At 43.4% G+C, this 17,562-nt stretch overlaps 1 protein-coding gene across 4 annotated transcripts in view; it reads right to left on the reverse strand.

Annotated features, from left to right (window-relative positions):
* LOC122966201 (glutamate receptor ionotropic, NMDA 2B-like) overlaps positions 1-17,562 on the reverse strand; it is a 121,715-nt gene that overhangs the window by 50,017 nt on the left and 54,136 nt on the right. The window lies entirely within an intron of this gene.

The raw sequence follows: 17,562 nt of genomic DNA on the forward strand, positions 1-17,562 counted from the left end.
GTAAAATCAGCCTTTGCTGACAGGCAGGCAGGGTGTTGAAATCTCTCTGGCTTCTTAGGACTCTCTCTGTGCTTCACTCAACTTCAAAGGCTAACCTGCCCCTCCCTGGGGATGCACATGGGCTGATCTGTTACCTTGTTTCTGCATTAATGAGATCAGGGCTATACCATTGAGGTGGCATGTTGAGAGGTACAATGCGCTTGTGAAACACTTGCCGAACACTCTCGCAAATAATGAGTGTAATTCGCTGCATCCGTGAGGTTAGAAACGTGTCATTATGCCGTGCTGTGTGAAACATAAAACGTGTGCATCTAATGCTCAAGTTCAACACAAGAGTTTGTGTTTCAAAAATCATGAAATAATGATGCGCGCTCTGATGCTGTAGTCGTGTTTCCCAGCTAACTTGAATCCATTTGTTCCTCAACTTTCTATCTCTTCTCTGCCTCTTTCGCTCTCATCCTTCATCCATCTCTATCCATCTCTTCTCTCGCTCTGCTGTCCCATTTATACCAGTGGAATTACTGCCAGGGCACAGTTATAATTGAATTTCCAGACTCGCACACTCCCGCTCCCCCCTTTATCCTCGTCCTCTACACAGCACCCCGCGCCACCCTGTTTCCCCCCCATTTCCTCTGGCTTCCTCTCTCTATCTCTCTCTTCTTAAGAGCAGTATTAATGTACTGTCCAACGCACTCATTCAGGGAGCCAGAGGTCTGCAGAATTTTCATTAGCCTTTGAGAAAAATACATGCTAAAAGAAGGGTAAGACAGACATGGAAAGCTAGGAAAAGGGGGGAGGGTGAGAGATATGGGAGGAAAAAAAAAAAAAAAAGAAGAAATCGTTGGTGGGAGCAGGTTCAATGATAAGAAACCTTGAGTAAAATGAAGTGCTGCAAAACACCTCTCTTCATTTACAGCGACAATAATTAGGGTCTGGCCACATTATCACTTCTGTTGGCACAAAGTGATCGATTAGTGAGTATTAAAATTCCCAGAAGGGGTAGCAGGGCCAGCGAGTCAGTCAGCCAGACGCAGGAAGCCGGCCAGCGAGGCTTTGAATACGATTCTGAGCCGGACACTGTCTTCACTGTGGATCCACGGCTGACGTCAGTGCTGGCTACTGTACACAGACAACAATACACTACAACACACAATACAGCGGGATGAATGGCCGGTGGAGACAGGGGAGAGAGAGATGGAGAGATAGAAAAAGAGCAGATGAAACCATAGAGGAGGGAATAGATAAAAGAGAAAGTGAGGGGACAGCGAGAGACTAAAGGGAGAGAAAGGAATTAAGCAAGCGAGAATAACAGATAGAGATGTACAAAACGCGGCGAGGATGTAGCTGAGATTTGAAGTCTCCAGAGGGACAGAGGCAGAGGACAATGTAGTGACAATAGGATGAATGGAGAGGAAGAGAGGGCAGGCTGGCAGACGGCTGTGATCCTGTACGGAGCGAGTGAGCAGTGAAGGGGCAGGAAGCCAGGAGTCAGTGAAGGAGCAGGCAAACGGAGGTGTGTGTGCGTGTCCTTGTGTGTGTATGTGTGTGTGCGTGTGTGTGTGTCAGGCAGTCAGCCAGCCATTTAGGAAGGAGGAGGCTAAGCCTGAGTTGTTCAACCAGAGAGGACTGCTGCTGTCAGAGAGAGGAAAGGCGAGACGGGACACATGTGTGCCCTCTTCTATGAGAAAACGGGTGTGTGGGATAGAGACGGAACGAGTCGACTGTTTCCGCGCACACACACGGGTTTCTATATATGTATCTATGTGTGATTCAGCATGTTTGTGTCAGTTTGTATCAACGCGTGTGTGTCTGCATTTGTGTACTTTTGGCCTCAGTACCATGCTCTATGTGTGTGTGTGTGTGTGTGTGTGTGTGTGTGTGTGTATTCCACGGTTGACAGGCCTTGGTCTGCCAGAGTTGCCTGCTCTGCGCCAGAGCCTCCAAATGAGTGCACTCACACACTCCTGCAGCAGTTATTTGACTTGGAGGGGAGAGAGAGTCAATAACTCAGGTATTTCAATTACACACACAGGGGCACATCAGTGACTGCAAAAGAAATAGACCCGCTTCCAATCTTGCTCTGGAATATGCGCGCACACACACACACACACACACATTTGAATGGCTTTAAACACAGACACTGACTTCCTCACACACATATACACACACATTCGTATGCAGGCATGTGAGCACATACGCAAAAAACATGGCTGCATTCGAAACCGACGCTCAAAGAGAAGGGCACACGCATACACACACACACACACACACACACACACACACACACACACACACACACACACACACACACACACACACACACAATACAAAACGACAAATCAACACCGCAATCACAAACAAATCCTGAGGTGTTGGTTTAGACACGCACAAGCACTCATACACACTCCACACACACCTAACAACACAATAAAACAACAGGAGGTGCACCGCTAAATGGCTAAGAGTACTGTACAGTAATCACATAAAGCACATAAAGTGAAACATGGGAACACACTTTCTCAGGTTAAGTACATAATGTACATTTGCACTTACATCTGCTGCATTCTGGATATACTGACTTCAAATTTAATCACAGGAAACAGTGTAAACATCACTCACTACAATATAACACACTGTGCCGTCGTTCAGGCTACGGAGACCATGTTTCCTCTGTGTTTTCAGGATGGATGAAAGCTCACATGGTGTTGGACATGTTTAAAGATCCAGTCATTTACATCAAATTATACAGTGACACCAGAAATGACTTACTTCTGGTTGTCTGCGCTCGTCAGCTGGTAAAGCAACACAAAGATAGTACTACCAAGAAAGCCTCAGGCTATAAAAAAACTATGGAAATATTAGTGAGTGTATATTAGTATCAATTAATTAATTTACTTGAGTCATCAGTTAGATGTGTGTTATGTTATTATATGTATTAAGACATGCATTTGGTTTATTTTGGGGTTAGTTTGTACAGATGTAATTTGGATTTTAAATATTTTATTTGTCAATTTTGTGTTGTGTGGTTTTGTCTTGGTTTGTAACATTTTGGGACTATGTTGGAAATACTTAACAGTTCCACTCCAAATATGTTTTAAGACTAAAAATATACTCTTCTTTAAATAATAAGTTGTGTCTGATAAGGTTTTTCCACAAAAATGTGTTTATTTTTAGAATTTTTTAAATTCTTAAAATTCTTCTCCTTCAATAAAAATCAATAATCTATGAATGTGCAAATGTTTTTTTAAAAGTAAAAAATTGTACAAGTTTAACTACTGGATGCAAGATGTCTCCTATTTCGCTGCAAAGTCCATTCTAAGTATATATGTACCGAAGGCTTCAAGTTTCCACTTTCCAAGTATCATATAGGACCAGGATTGGCTTCCAAACTAGCGTAAACTCCAATTTTCAGTGAGCACAGAGAAACTTTCCTCTTCAGCAGATGGATGTGAAAACAGACTTCTAGTATCAAACTCAGTATATATACATCATAACACATGCATTACTCTGCACAGTGAAGCTCAAACATCCAACTGAAAAGCACATTTACGAGTGGAGGGGCACTTTAAATATGTTATCCCTTGGATTCCATGTGTTTTGTAGATGCATAAATACAATTTTTTTAAAGAGAATAGGATAATACACAAGAAAAAAAGGAGATAATTACACCTTACATACAGAATAATTACCTATCCTGAAATACAAATACTGTATAAAATACTTATACATAAACTACTATAAGAAATGTGTGACATTGGATGGAATTGTGGGTGTACATCATCATTAGCCCATAAAAATACCAATTTGTGATTCCCTTAGCAACAATATTGATTAATAAACCTGAAGTGTACTATATACCATACAGGTATCTTTTCCCTTTGTGAGGAAGTAGCGACGAGGCGAAGGCAGAGAGAAAGAGTGTGAGTGGAAGAGAGACAAAGACAGAGATAGAAAGGTAGAACAAGCCAGAGAGAGGTGATGGTGTCTGTTGCTGGGAGGTTTTTTGGCGATGCATATTTCTATCCTGCCTATAAAGGCTCCTTTGAACTTGAGCGAGAGGGGTGGGGTGAGGAGAGGGGGGGGGGGGGGGGGGGGGGGGGGGGTTGCTATTGACTGCTGCTGCACTGCCTGATGGAAAGAGAAGCCAGCCAGAGAGAGAGTGTGGGAGAGTGAGACAGAGGGAAAGAGGATGGAGGGATGAAAAAAAAAGAGAGCTGGAGTAGGAGGTGAGGCGGGAGGAAGGGGGAACAGCTGGCCCTCGCTGGAATATAGAGAATTTAAAAGACAGTGGGCAGGAGATATAAACTCACCACAGCCACAGGCACTTCACACACACACACACACACACACACACACACACACACACACACAAAGTGCTCGAGCGCTTTCATTTCTGATAAAGCCTGGGAGCACAAGCTGCCATCACCACGTGTACTGAAATTACGTATTGATGACGAGCCCTCCCCTCTGTTCCCCCTTCATTTCTCTCTGTCCCCCGTTCACTCTCTCCCTTCACACACACACACACTTATTATCTCTACCTCAATTAAACCTCCCCTCACCCCCGTCTCTCTTTCTCCCTCTACTTCTCTCTTTTCATGCCTTATCATCCTATTTCTTATCATGGAAGCTGACTTATCTTTAATCAAACACATACACGCTTAATTAGCTTGCACATTTGTCAGACCATCATCTAATTAACAGTGACCTTATTTTAAGTACTTTCTGAACCTTAATTTAAGAAGAAAAAAAAAACTGCAGGTCTTCATTAAAATATTTGACTAATTTTTGCTTCAACAGGATTTTGATTGCAATGTGACTACAATGTCACAGCCTGCACCTCTCCAAGGATTAAACGGATAAGAGAGAAAGAAAGAAAGAAAGAAAGAAAGAAAGAAAAGAAGAAAGAAAGAAAGAAAAAAGAAAGAACGAAAGAAAGAAAGAACAAATTAAACTGGGCAAGAAACACAGGCTGTTTTGTTACACATCTTGACACAGTCAGACGGTGTCTGAATGCAAGTTAATGCCACTTAACACTCAGACACGCACACACGCAGGCACCGACACACAAACGCACAGATTGTTTCTCTCTGGCCCATTTCTGCTCTAAGTTTAGCAGACGACCCACTGAGGGGCCTCTGCAGTCTGATGCTTTTCCTGCTGCTGCTGCTCTTGTTTGTCCCCTGGTCCTGGTGGAATAGTAATAGTTCTTTCTGTGTGTGTGTGTGTGTGTGTGTGTGTCTGGCGGAGTTAGGCTAAGGAGGCTAAACAGGGTGGCGGCAGGGAAAGGTGAGTCTACAAAATATATCGACATAGTCTGGCTTTTATTTGCCTAAGGAAATGTACATATGTACAACTTATACACGACTGAACTTTGGAGGATAGTGTAGATAAACAGAGACATAGACTGGCTGAGGAGTCTCCTCATCATCCCCAGATGAAGAGAAAATGGAGAGAAAACTCCATCCTTAGATATTTATACAATTTCATTTGACCAACCTCATCTACTTGTACTTCAGTTAGTAGTTTTACATTTCGCACAACTTATCTAACACAACTTCCAGGTATTTTAGCTTTGCTTAGATTTATGAGTTTGTATCTGACTCGTGACCTTTGCCACTGGCCACAACCCCTCTCTTTCTTCCACAGTCTTTTGTGCATACTCTTTAAACAACTCTCACATGACATTTTTCCTCAGTAAAGAGCGAGGAGAAGTCACAGGGCTGGGAGCGGAAGTGGGGACGGTGAGGACGCTGAGGTTCAGGAGGACCACAAAATGTCCCAAGGCGGCTGTAAAGTGGTTTAGGGAGTCAGGGAGGTGAGCACGCTTCTGTAGTCAGACATCTTTCTTCCTGTCCCTTGCTCCAGGCAGAGGGGAGATGGGGAAAGGTGATGCTGGGGTTGAGCGGGAAGGAAGCAGTAAGGTGCAGATGAGGGATGTTATTAATCCATTTATTCCCCCACCGCTCTCTCAGTCTGTCCTCTGCTATCTCTTCCACTCCTGTCATATCTACTGATTTCAATCTCCTGCTCCGGCTTGCCCTCAACTCTCAGCTCTCCATCTCTCCGCCAATTATCACCCTCTCTCCCTCCTTCGCTCCCTTCTTTTGTCCCTTTCCTTCGCCTTTTTTCCTCTGTCTTCACCCTCTCTTTCAGGACTTCTATAACTTTTTCCCTCCATCTTGTCTTAGCCTTAGCCTAAGTCCCTCTGCTCTCTCCTTCTGTTGTTCTTTTCCTCCGTAAGTCCCTTTCCTTCCTCCCTCTCTTCATCTATCATACATCCCAGAGTGCACCTGGGCTGTGCTGTCAGTTGTAGGCCCAGAGCCATCATCATGCTGAGGCTGTTTCTTGCAACTTCACACTATGAAAACTGACTTTTCTCTCTCTCACTCTCTCTCTCTCACTCACACACACACACAAACACAAGCATTCTCATCTCAGATTAATCCACTATCAGGGTTTCCTCACCTCACCCCCAGTTTTACAGTTTATCTACAAAACATCGGTATGTGAGGTCACCGTTTGTACTTAAAACTGTCTTCAGCCTATAGAGATGACTGGAACATGCAACTGAACGATCTTCTGAGGGAAGAGAAATAGCGAGGGGTGAGGCGGAGGAGGAGGTGAACGGAGAGCAAAGGGAAATAGAGTGAGAGTACGGTTGATATGTGCTTCTGTGTTCTTTTCCTGGCAACACGATAAAGGCTCGCTCTCAGTCACTGTCAGTGGCGAGACCACCCTCTCTATCTCCGTTCCCCCTCCTCCTCCTCCTCCTCCTCTTCGCCTCTTAAATCCCATCCCTCCCAAAGCAAAGACTACCCTCTCTATCTCCCTCCTCTTTTATCTCCTCTGCTCTTCCCATCCGCTGCATTTTTTACATTTACATTTCAGGCATTTAGCTGGCGCCCTCATCCACAGTGACTTAACGAGTGCAACTGCAGAATAAGCCTCAAGTCCTCGTTCTCCGACACCTCCGGAAACAGGGGTGCAAGAGGTTTTGGCGCTGCGGCGGCTCGGTGACGGATGTAACGGATGTTCTGTATCGCTGGAATGATGCGAGAGAGAAATTACTGGGAAGCACGTGCTAAAGAGAAAATACGATGTGTTCCCCTCTCTCACAATCTCTACAGTCTTCTCTCATCTCTGATTCACAGAGACCACCCGGTCTCTGTCTCTACTACCCCATCCCTCACTAGTAAGGCTCCCCCACCGAGGACTCCTTTCATTCTCTGTGATGAAAATTAAAATTCAAATCTGCTTTATTGGCGTGACAGTGGCGGGGGGTTGTCTCCACAACAGAACATGTTAGAAGACGTGCTAAGACAATAAGCCAATCTGTATGCTCCTCTTCTCCTACCTCACTCGCTCCAGTCTTCCCTCCCTGACTAACTAACCCTCTTTTTGCTTCGTAAAGCCGTGCACAAGCACTTAAAGCCCTCCTCTCCTCTGCACACTGCCCTCCCTCCCTTTTCACAGTCTCTTAAGATGCTAACGTGTAGAGACACTCCCTTGTTATGTCACCATCACATCCCTTTTTGGTGTGCCCTTGTGGTTACCTGTGTCCGTGTGTGTGTGTGTGTGTGTGTGTGTGTGTGTGCACCTGTGTGTGTGTGTGTCCTCATTAAAAGAAAGTGGAGGCAGTGAAGCTTTAAAAAAGACAAGGAAGCAGAGAGACAGAGTTGCTTGTGGGAGAGATTTGAGAGGTTGTTTAGCTTTAGGACAGACGGAGTCAAAACCTGAATACTTCAGACTGCATCATCTTCCTCTTCCTCTATATCTTCCTCTGCATCCCTCAGTCTCTTTTTCTCTATTTTCTTTCAGTTTAAAATAAGTTTTTTTTAGCATGAGCATAATTACAGTGCTGCAAAAGCTTTACATTGCAACTACACTTTATACACAACATACACTATACAACTACGTTACTTGCTAGTATGAAAGAAAAACAAATGGTTGCAGATTCATTTAGGAAAAGAATAAACACTATATGATGAGATATAGTTTAATGACTGGATGTAATTGCTACTGGTGAGAGCCACGGAATAAAAAGCATAAAATAAAAATCAAAAGAGGATTCAGATTTTAAAAAGGAGCTCATGTTTTTTGTTCTGCTGGTTTTCCCTCAGGCTATGACATGCTCTGACATTATTTGGCTGCTTCTACAGCAACACCAGTTTTTTTTTCCCCAAGAAAATATTGAATTTTGTTTTGGTCTGAAAGGGTGGAGAATTCTTGCTTTTTGAGTTTGACTTCATTTTTTTTTTAACTGTTGCTCTGTCTCTACCTCTTGCTGCTGGCAGAACTGGCACAGTCAGTTTTATCTGGGTTGCCAGGTTTGTCTGTGTCCACCAATCACAGTAGTCCATCAGTCTCTCACTCTGTTTTTTTTCTTTGGCCATAATTTGGTTGGTCCAGATCGTGCTGTTAGAGGACCTGAGCCTCAGGATCACCTGACCAAGACAACCTCTCTTCATTCTCTCTTGTTAGCAGTTATGTAATATGATTTCACCTGTGTACCACATTAGGAACATGTTGTTATACCAGATCGAGTCAAAATAGTTTTTTCCATCTACAAAGCAGCAAAAGCTTTTTTTAATTTGGTGGACACGTGTGTTAGTCGGGGTGTGAAAGGTGAAGATATGGTCTGTTGTTCACTACTTTGGTGTAAAGTCAATCAGAGCTTGGGATGCCATGTTGAATGGAAACAGTTCGCAGAATAGTTGTTTGGGTCAAATTTAGATTTTAAGATTTATAGAATGGTGTCATAAACACATTGCTCCACATATCAAGGAAGCATCTGGTGTTTAATGTGATTAAATCATTTCATCATTAATATTCTTTCTTTCTTTCTGCCCTTCTCTGCCGCCGCTGCGTCCTCTCTTAAAAACAGATGAAAAAACTGTATTTCCTTCTTGTCACACTTACCACTCTGGTCTCTTAGCTCTCTCTCCCTGTCTCTCTCTCCTCCCCACACACACACACAGACACAAGTGTGGCCCGTCTTCCCTCTCCCTCTGTGTGCTGCCGTGACAGGCGTCCTCTGTGGCTGCCAAAGCTTTTTAACCACAACAATATCTAAATGGCACACAAAGGCCCATTAGAGTCATCAAGCCGTTAAACCAGCAACCTGCAACCTTCAGCCTGGCAATTAGGAATATTTCATTCACAATCCCACCCCTGCAAACACACACAAACACACACACGCGTGCACGCACACTCTGCCCATCCATTATTCTCTTCCTGTCTCTCATGCACGTGCTCCCTCTCTCTTTCATCTCTTCCTCTCCTTCTGTTTTACCCGTCCTCTCACACCCTCTCTTTTACACGTGCACACTCTTCACTCACGTGCACTACCTCACACCAATCCACTCTCTTTCTCTATCCCCCTGGCTCTTCTGTCTCTCTCTCTTTCTTTCTCCGTCGCCACAGTCGCCCTACAACAACGGCCCACAATCAGTGTCACAATCGATTAACAGATTTCACACCACTGGATACGGCATTTACAAAGAACCAGATGAAATGAAAAGAAGGAGCAGGCCGAGATAATAAGGAGAACCAAGAGAAAAGGTTCAGCGCGCTGCCGCCGTGTGCTGTGTCAATAGTAAGTGGATACAGTAGCCACATAAGCACATCATATCTGTGGTTGTACTGCAGAACAAGAATGTGAGGGACTGAAAAACAGGTTTGATAATAAAAGAGAGCTTGCTCTGCTGTGGTGCACTGCTGATCCAACACTGGCTTTGGCTAAAGCTCACCTTTGAATTCTGAACTGGGGGTGAAAAGAAAGGGGAGAGCGGGACAGAGGAGAGACAGGAAAACTGGCTGACACACTGCTCAGCTGACATTCGTGTTTCAATAAAGCTTTTTTTTTTATGTATAATCTGTACAGTTTGAATTCTAAAAGCCAAGCAAAAGGAGAGAGGAGCATTTTGTGAATAATGATTTCCTCCCAACTCAGACTATTTGTACAGTGGTAGAAAATACTGACTGAAGTACATTTTAAGTACTAAGTACTGTTTTTAAGAAGAATGATGAGGTACCTGAACTTGAGTGAACTTTATTCCACTACATATCAGAGGGATATATTGTTATTTTTACACTACATTTATTTGAAAAAGTTATTTTTCAGTTGTTGTTTTTATTCAAAATGACTAAACTGCCCAACAGTATATTAGACCAACTGTGCTGATACATCTGTTCTTAAGCCAGTTTTGGATGAAGCAAGTATTTTTACATTTTGGTTTTGCTTCTTTTACTTATCAAATACTTCTTCCACCACTGTCTGCAGTATGTAAACATGGAGTTTTGCTGAAACTTTGAGTCTGGTCTGACTGCAGGCCAGAGCACCTAAACCTAAACCCAGCTCAAGTCTCAAACTGTAAACCAAATGATTTTAAAAAAATGGCACCTTGTCTGTGTTTTTCAGCCTTGGTCCAACTCAATCTCATAAAATAAGTAAGAAATATTACTCAGCCTGACCTGACTCGAGCCTTTCTGGTCCAGTTTGGTGTAAATATCAAACTACACAGAGTTCACTGCCAAGAAATATTCTGATGTTCTTTATTAAAACAGTAGGAAATCTGCAACCAAAGCAGAATGAACTAAAGATGAACTGGAAATATCATCTGATGGCATTTGATCCCTGGCCTGCAGTGGCACATAAAGCACCAGGGATGAGAATATTAACCAAAGGTTCTGGGCATTGCATCAAACCTTTTGATGAGCAGGGTTTGATCATCCTGAATGATGTGGGTTAAAAATAATCAATCCAAGCACCTTTTTCCAGTTTCTGATTCACAGCTGGGTTTATAATAAATGGAAGCTGCATATGAACCCTTTACTGGCCAATTAACCCCTCGGCTGTCATTTCATACGTATAAACACCTCTGATGTATGCTTTTCTACATCCATAAGCACTGGTTATGATTTCACACCTAGTCAGCCTGCTCCCATCCCCCTTCTCTCTCCTCTCCTCCCTCTCTCCTGTCTGCCTGACAGTTGGTTGCAACAGCAGCCACAGAATACACACTGTGGAGGTGCGAGCTATTCTTCCTCTCCCTCGCTGTGACTGTGCGCATGAGCACGCACACATGGATGAGCGCACATGTACGGCTTCTGTGCTGAAACACGCACAAACATGCGCATTTGCGAGCGAGTCTAGTAAAAACATACACATAGGTGCACCTGTGTACATTCAGACACACACACACACACACACACACACACACATACCAGCTGTGGCACTAAAGCCAGCTTTTGGCAGTCACATCCGCTCTCTCCTCGCCTCCCTGCACGCTGTGTCACTGAACAGAAGTTGAATCCTGCATCTGGAGAATGTGCTGGTGACTCACACACAGACGCACATTTACATATGATGTGTATTTCTGTAATGACAGGTATTTAACGGACACACTGACGTCGCAGTACCACCCAGCCTTCATGTCAAAGAGTGAAAAGAGAGAAATGCACCAAAAATAGATGTTATTTTATTTGTTGAGGGTCATTTCAAATGTTTGTTCTGCATTTACCTCTATACTATACTGTCACCTTGTTTTATTATTACCTTCCTACTGTTCTCATACATCTGTTTGCTTCATCACATCTCTCGTCTGTCTCTTTCTCCATCCAAAGAGTCTGAATTCTTAATTAAAATGTATTAATTTTAAAAAGATGCTAAAAATATCTGCCAGAACACGGTATCACTGTGGTGCATGAGCACACGCACACACACACACACACACATTAGCAGCTCAGCCAATGGGTTGGCTTCATAACATTACAAAAAATAAATCAAACATACTGTACAAAGCACATTACTTACAGTAAAACAAATGCTGAACACTGAGATTAAAGACGTGGGGTCGCACCTTGTTTCTCACCTTAAGCGTGAAACTACCGAGATAACACACCCTGTATTATAAAAATGCAGGTAAGATACATGTGAACTGTAAACCCGAGCAGCACCTACGACGACGTGAATTAGTTAGCGAGGCGGGCGGGCTACGTTCACCAGACAAATCCCACAGCAGGTAATGGAGGTTCAGAGCTGCGCTGTAAGGCGTGTGCGTGATGAGTTACCTCGCCTCTGAGAGTACTTTCAGGGTATGAACTCAGGAAGCAGCCATAATGTATTGCACAATCACTAGCTGAGGGCTAGTGGAGTAACAGTATTTACTGAGCAGGTAAGCCGGGCTTCAGTGCAGTAAACAAGGTGACATAATAGTGATGTACATGCACATACACACGTACTGTTATAATTACTTTATTACAACTGCCCATCGTCCCGTCATATTCACAGTTTTATTAAACATAACCAGTTACAATATGCTAATAGGCTCATTAAATAAGTTAATTAATGCATTAATTAGCAAATTATTCTTTGTCATACACTCGTCCTCACATAACAAATGCATTCTATTAATATTGCAAAGTAATGCAAAATCTACTATGTCAGATTTTTCTTGAATTGTGGATTTCACAAAAATGTGTCTATAAAAACAAAAATGCAACATAGTGTAAGCAGCCTAAAATTGTGTACTGGCAGAGTGGTAAAAGCTATTTTAAGTATGCAGACACCGTTTTCTAAAATCTGGTGTACAAAAAAAAAAAAGACTAATATCACAACAGGTACAAACCCTGGTACAAAGTTAGGTCATATTACATTGAATGCCAATTAGCAGCATTTGTTGGTTATGAAAGAGGTCTGGCAATGTGCACTTTGATATGTGAGTTTTCAAAGCAACATGAGGAAACTCACAGAGCTTCAAAGAGGCCAAAACATCTGTGTCCAAAATGCAGGTGCACTGGCCAAAAAAACTGAAAATCTATTTACAGCTTCTACGCAACTGAAACTAACCAGCTGGGACATGATGGACATACACAGTAAATGCTCAATGACACACACACAAACAGCACACAAACTAGTCAAATATTGTTGTTTTATGAAGTCTTTATGTTATTTCTTCCACAAACAGTAGATGGTGAATGGAAATTAAGTAGAAGCCCATGACTGAGAGACATATTTTATTTTATGTGTGGACAGGGATTATCTAGAAATCTATGGAATTCTCATCCCTGCAGAGAAAAGTATAATCCCAAATAACCTGAAAAATCCCTGTCCTGATGCAAAGCATCATGGATCCACCTCTGCCTTTTTCTTCTCAACGATATTGAATTATCACCTGACCGGGATTCTCATTAGACTAAAGAGGCAGGTGCTCCATCACTGGCATTTCATTTCTATCAGGCCGCCGCCCTGTCCTCCTCAGAGTAATGCGCTCCACATGCAGCATAAAGCGTGACTTAATGTTTGCTTTATTTGTCTGGCCTGTGCAGTCAATAGGGCAGGGGTCACTCCTCTTCAATCAGGAAGCAGGTATAAAAGGAGGGAAGAAGGGGCGTGTGCTGTAGAAGGGAAGCAGAAATGGAAAGAGAGAGAGAGAGGGATGAAGGAGGAGAGTACCTGGTAGAGAGGAGAGGATAAACTCTGACACCGGAGGGACCGGGGAGTGAAGGCGAGAGAGACGACAGACAAATGCTTCAAAGCTTGTTTAAGTTTGCATGACTTTTTTTTTTTTTTCCTCTTCCTCTCTCGTTACACATTTTGTTCTTTCAGCTTTGTCGCTTCACATCCGTCTCCCTTCGTCCCATCTGCACTTGTCCTGCACATGCGTCACTCCCGACCCTCTGTCTCTATCAGTCTCTATCTACTTTGTACGTTGTTTTTGCCAGCACACACACACACACACATACACACACACACACATCCTCTTTTCCCACGCTCAACCTTCTTCACTTGTGTCCTTAACTGTCCCTTCCATCCGTCTCTGCTGGTGATAATGTGCACTTTATCCAAACCCATCTGTCCGTTCTCTTTCAAGTTACTCCTCTGTCTCTCATTCCCCTGTTTTATCTTTTCCTCCTGTTCTTGATTGGATTATTAGTATTCCCCAAATGGATTTCTGGTCTGACGATTCAGCATTTAGAATGAATATTTAAAGTAGAATTTCTAAAGTTATTATCCTTCAAATGGATTATTATGCACAGCACCCAGCTGGAATTTATAAAGTAGAGTTTAGCGTGTTGATTTTTTCAATTTGGCTCGTCTTGCGAGTCTTCTCAACCCTGAATGCTCTTTTTCTCTCTCTCTCTCTCTCTCTCTCACGCTTTTCCCCTTTGTCTCTTGCCATCTCTCTCTGTGTCCTACTTCTGAACCCAGTTATTCTATCTATCTCTCTGTCCTCCCTCCAGACCCTCACTCTCTTCCTCTCTGTCTCCCTGCCAACCCGCCCTTTTGTCCCCCTCACCCTCCCGCCCTCCTTCCCTCTCCTCTTCTCACTCTTTCCCCGCTATCTTTCCCTCGTCCTGCTTCTCCACCCCCCCCATCCACCCCTACTCCCCCTTCTCAATCACTCTCCCTGCAATGTTAATTCAAATTGCCTAGTTTGGGAAGACAGTACAGTTCCAATAATGCCGAAAGCACTTAGGAAAACATAATCAGTCTCTCTCTCTCTCTTGCTCTCAGTTCCTCCCCTCCTGCTCTTTGTCTCTGTTTTCTCACCCTATTTTATATTCCCTCCATATGTGGAACAGGACTCAAACTCTCTTTGCCTCCTTTAATTCTCTCTATCTCGTCATTCTTTTCTAATCAACCCTTTTTTTTTCGTTTTAATATTTTATCCCTGCTCTGTAAATGTCTCTCTTCTGTTAATGTGAGCATAACATTATACACTGTATGGCTTATATATGGTCCGAGGCTGTTTTTCATGGTTCAGGCTTGGTCCCTTTGTTCCAATTAAGTGAAATCTTAATGCTACAGCATACAGTGATATTTTAGACAATAGTGTTCCTTCAACTTTGTGGGAACAGCTTTGGGGAAGACTTATGTGCACAAAGCCAGGTGCATAAAGAAATGGTTTTCTTACTTTGGTGTGGAGCCCTGACCTCAACCCCATCTAACACCTTTGGGATGAACTGGAGGGCCGACTGTGAACCAGGCCTTATCTCCCGATACCTCACTAATGCTCTTGTGGCTGAATGGGAGCAAATCCTTGAAACTAGTTTCCAAAATCTTGTTGAAATCCTTCCCAGAAGATTGGAGTCATATTTGTTTTGGCGTCCACATACTTTTGGCCGCATCTATTTGCCTCACTGCTGCGTGCTCTTTCACATGAACATTTGCCCCACTTAAGTTCTCTTCTTTCCCGTCCCCAAACCCTTCCGTTACAAACCTCTGCATGTCCCTCCACCCACCTTTCCTTCACGCTCAGAGATAGTTTTTACCTCACAAAAAAAAAAAATTCCACTCCCACTCCTCTTTTCACTCTCTCTCTCTCTATCTCCTCCCTCTTTTTCCCTTGTCAGTCTGTCCCCTCTCTCTTTCATGTACGTGCACACCTCTCTTCAGGCGTCAGCTGCTGCCCTGTCAGGTTTAGGGATGAGACAGGTGGAGAGGAGAAACAGAGATGAAGAGACAGAAAGACAGAAAGAGACGGGAACGGGGAGAGAGGACATAGAAGGTGAGGGAGGCTCAGAGAGAGAGAGAGAGTGACAGAAAGTGAGAGAGAGGTTGAGAGAGGCTAAGAGAGGGAGTGAAATACTTCTAATTCACAGAGACAGGCTGCGTTTCCGTGGCAACGTGGTTTCCATCGTAACAGCCCTGCTAAGGATGCCATTAGTGGGGAACAAAAAGAGAATGCCACTCACTGCTTGCATGGCGCGCACACACACACACACACACACACACACAAACACACACACACAAACACACACACAGATGGAACACTGATACACACAGAAACACAACAGTCACCTACTGTGCATGCATTTATACATCCGACTACACTAAAACACACACAAGCACTCAAGATGAGCTAGCACACATATATACACACACACACACACACACATATATACGCACCCACCCACACAGTGCTCTATTCCCCCCATTCAACTCACAACTCAACACACATTCTGCTGCCACTTCCCCACTACTGCCCACACAGGAACTCAAGCTAATACAGACATATACTAATCTGTCTCACACCTGCGAGCCATCCTGCTGGGGCTCCTATATAGCATGAGTATAGTAGCGTTTGAGCTGAGCGGCGAGGTCCCATCATGCCGCGGTGGAACAGACGCTTCGGAGGAGCATCCCCCATATTCTGCTGTGATACCCTCGTGGCACCAGACGAGGACTTTGAAAGCTCTCCGACAAAGAATGCGATTTTGATCCTCTCTTATCAAAATGAACACACAAAAACAGCCACCGGAGGGAAAGATTACATTTGTAAATCGCCGTCATACCGAACCATCAACAGAAAGGAGGGTGAAGGTCAAAGACTTGCAGGAGTAACCTATACTTTCTTATAATATTCATGTTTAATAGAGAAATTCAGAGTCGATTAAAAAAAAAAAAAAAAAGAGTCGAGCAGAAAATATTTGTCTTTAGTATTCAGGAGACGTGTCAATAGTTTGTTATACAGACGGCATCCTGCTGACATCACCACCCAGTGATCAGCATCTCCATGGGTCTGGCAGCACAAAAGGAGCAGAGAAAAGGATACAATGAAATAGTTGTGTTTGCAAAAATTGTAGTTTATATTATAAGAACTGCGAGACAGGAAGTGATACTGCTTAAACTGAAGTGAACTACTCCAGTACACCTCATCTAAATAGTGTTGTAGATAACCGTGAACACTCTCTATTTGGCTCTGAAAAGTCAAGCTTGAGGAAGTTACGTACGTTGTGTAATGCTGTAATATGAGCTGCAAAAGTGTGCAATGTGCACAATTACACTCTCTAAGCCCTGCTACTAGACAGCATGTTGATATTACTGTAGGCAGCAGGCATGTTGCTCGCTCTCTGCTTTGCTCCGGGGCATCAGAGACAATAACCTAGTTTCCACTGCAGGGCCGAATAGCCAAACAGAGCTTGTTCATAACCTCCTGCATGTCAGTGAATTTCATCTCAAAATAAAATGTGATTTGTTTTGTTCCTTATTGCCAAAAGAGATCAAACATACTAATGTTTAAAAAGGTTTAATTCCACAAAATGGAAAGTGCTTTTAAAGTAATGGTATGAAAATAAAACATATTAGGGGTTACTAGAGCATTCTGAAATGAAATCCCTGCACAGTAAATCTTTGCTATGCTATCACATTTACATTTAATCATGTGCCCTCCAACCTTGTGATGGAAAATTGGTGGAAGTTACACCCGGTACAGAAACTGAATTACTTGTGAGAATGATCTTCAACTCTATGGCCGGAGCACACAGTGACTCACTTGCGGGCTCACGCTATAAAGTCATCTGCAGAGGGTTTAATGTTATAAGGCGTCTGATACGGAGAGTTATGATGTTGATACCAGTATAGGAAGCAGCGCGTTCCTGACCCTCGGCGCTGCTCTGGGGCACGGGAGATGTTGTTTCTCTCCATGCAGGGACAGACTGTTACTCCCATAAAGAGCTGCAAAGCTGTTTACAGCCATATGGGTCAGGTGCAACCCCATGTACATGGACTACTGGAGTAGTATGCACTTGTGTGAGTAGGAGCAGGGTGTGTGT

Source organism: Thunnus albacares, chromosome 17 (assembly GCF_914725855.1).
Source record: "Thunnus albacares chromosome 17, fThuAlb1.1, whole genome shotgun sequence".
Lineage (NCBI taxonomy): Eukaryota > Metazoa > Chordata > Actinopteri > Scombriformes > Scombridae > Thunnus > Thunnus albacares.